This window comes from Cebus imitator, unplaced genomic scaffold (assembly GCF_001604975.1).
Source record: "Cebus imitator isolate Cc_AM_T3 unplaced genomic scaffold, Cebus_imitator-1.0 Scaffold1, whole genome shotgun sequence".
Taxonomy (NCBI): domain Eukaryota; kingdom Metazoa; phylum Chordata; class Mammalia; order Primates; family Cebidae; genus Cebus; species Cebus imitator.
Genome location: NW_016107316.1, coordinates 9,605,571 through 9,608,503, shown reverse-complemented (window position 1 = coordinate 9,608,503; position 2,933 = coordinate 9,605,571). Strand labels below are relative to the sequence as shown.

The 2,933-nt window shown below is 36.2% G+C and overlaps 1 non-coding gene across 1 annotated transcript; it reads left to right on the top strand.

Annotated features, from left to right (window-relative positions):
* The first annotated feature begins 999 nt into the window (after positions 1-999).
* Positions 1,000-1,127, top strand: LOC119471051. The gene has a single exon (XR_005200043.1). It is a non-coding gene; the product is annotated as a small nucleolar RNA SNORA40 (small nucleolar RNA).
* The last annotated feature ends 1,806 nt before the right edge of the window (positions 1,128-2,933 follow it).

Genomic DNA, 2,933 nt, shown 5'->3' with positions numbered 1-2,933 from the left:
CCATTTCCCCCCCTTTCCATTCATTCCAAGCACCCTAATGGGATATTTGTTATATTCCAGGGATAGTAGCAATCTCTAATTATAAAAATGAATGAATAAAGAAATGAAAGAATAAACGAAGGAGAGAAAGAATGGATATAATTATCCACTTTGCATGCCTAGCATTTGTTGTGGTTTAGTTCCCTATCATTAAAAGTGGAGTAAATCTCTGAAGAATCAAAAAAGAATGAACTGACTGATCTTTGACTGTACGGCCTCATATAAGCAACCTAATTCCTTAGACTCTTCATTTTCTCATCTGTAAACCAGAGATAAGGAAACTTTCCTGCTCACCTCATAAGGTTATTGGGAGGACAAAAGGGGTCCACATGTAAGAAAATACTTTGTAATCACTAAAACACAGCATATGATACTATTTTAATAAGGGAAACATCTCAAAGTTTAATTTGTAACCACTAAATGTAATTTAAGTTAAAAGTCTGAAGTTCACCTTCTATTCTTTAAAGTGTCAGTTGATTAAATTAATAATGTAAACAAGATGAGGGAGGGGATGCAGCGATTTAAGCCACTTAATTGTTTTTAATCACCATTGGTGTGCTAATTATAGATCTAATTTGGCTATTCACCAAAGCAAGGTCTTTAAGAACAATACTATTCATCTTGTTCTCGGTAGTTTGCATATTTGAAAGAAATGAAAATAAATTTCTTTTAAAAATAGACTAATTCAGATTTCTTTTATTTTAGGTTGTCTTGTTCACCAAAGATCCTTCATCCTCTACCTCCACAAGGGTAGCCTTGTGAGATTTGATAGGTGGGGCTTCAGAAACAAAGATGGAAGACCAGCAATTCGTTGACTCTACAAGGAGAATTATCTGAGCACAGGGAGTTCAAGAAGGGATTCTGGGGCCTGAATCTTTGGCTGAACAAGAATTCCCCTTGGGAGTAGAATAAGATGGCAGGGGTAAGAAGGCTGGCTCCCCTCTTAAGAAGACGAGAGACTGCACTTGTGCATGTTTTTCCTTAACTTGTGGATAACGTCTTACAGACAGGTGAAAAAAATAAATCCTCTTTTGCAACCCAGAACTCATTGTTTAGTATGAGTTTTGATAAATATATAAAGGGATATTATCATACCTGAGACAGTTAACTAAGTGATGAGAGTATTGATATACATAAAGGTTGGTTTCAGGCCAGGCATATTGGTTCATGCAGGCAATCCCCACACTTTGGGACACCAACGTAGGAGGATTGCTTGAAGCCAGGAGTTCAAGATCAGCCTGGGCAAGAAAGCAACACCCCATCTCCATCAAAATTTGAAAATTAGCTGGGTGAATATTTTTCTTTATATATAAAATTTAAAAAATAAATTTTTAAGAAAAGAAGACAGGGAGAGAAAAAACCCTACATTATCTCATTTGATTCTCATCAAAAGCCATTTCTTCCTTGATACACACATTGAACTTTGACTAGAGTTGAGAGATGTCTCAATTACGTTAAGGGGAAAGATTTCTAGAGACCCTGGGTTCTTTCCTTTTCTCTTATAGGAAGAGCCATTTTATGAGAAACAGAGTGGTAGCATGGAAAAGGTCAAGAACTAAAAGTTGACTTGGGTTCCAGTAAAGCTGACCTACCATTAACAGGCTTGAAAGCTCAGTTTCCTATTCTTCAAAACATTGATAATAATGTATGACGGAGGTATTTTAAGGATTAAATGTGTATAAAATATGTGGAACAATTCCTAACAGAAAATCAACATTTAATAAATGGGAGTTATTTCCCCTTTCTGTCTATCTCCAGGGAAAATTTAAGGATCAAATAGTCATTCAACAAATGTTTATTGAATGCTTGCTCCCTGGCACATACTGCTCCAGGATTGGGAGCTATAGCAGGAAAAATGGTTGAATCCCTATAGAAGCACCACATAAATGTGAGTTGTGTAATTAGGAGGAATCAGCACTACATGACTCTATCTGTCCCAAGAGCTGGTTAAGGTTAGGAGCCAGAGGAAATCCAAAATGAAATTGCAGAATGGTCTTATGGAAATGAAAAACTGTTCTGTTCAATCACATGGAAGTTATCATAGCGAACATCACCCTTAGAATTTCTCTATGCTATGGTAACTGCTGAAATTGTCAGGGATGGTAAATAGGGAATTTTTTTTTTAATCATACAACTCTACTGCCTCTGATTATGATGTAGAAAGTCACAAGTTTTTCTCTCAAACAAACGAAACAAGCTAGGTAAGCTACATCACTTTTATTTTTTCAAATATACCAGTTCAAGACACAAAGAAACCTAAATTAACTAAATTCCAGAAAAAGACAAGTGCTTTATAAGAGAGAAGAGATCTTAGCTGTTCACATCCCTAGAAGACTTCTGAAAAGATTTAAAAACAAAAACAAGAAAAATAAATAAAGAAAAACACACCATAGTTTGGGATAGGAAGAATACAGCTAAAATTAAAAACAAAACAAAACAAAAAAGTAAGGATGTATATGGATTGGCATGCAGATTAATATTCTGAAGAATGCCAGGTACAGAGTGAGATTGAATCTACCTGCCAAATCCTTCCAATGGTCTTCACTGAGTATTCAGAGATAGTGTGCCAACAGCTTGGGACAGGTCAGAAAATATCACCCATGAGGTATATGGTACCTCCTCTAGTTACAAAGCAACCCACCTCCAAAGGTAAGAAGCATGACAAGAGAGCGAAAAGATATTCATCAGAGGCACTACTGGTTCTCAGGCATCAAAGGTCAGAAGAAATGCCAGATATCTTGTACACATCTTAAAACACAAGTCATTTCAAGGCTTTAAAGAATAAACCTGTCCTCAGAAGGTTGGGCAGGTCAGTAGGGAAAAAACAAAAACAAAAACAAAACAACTCGTAAGCCATGAAAATTCAGGAGCTATACTGGAGAGCAAAGACAACC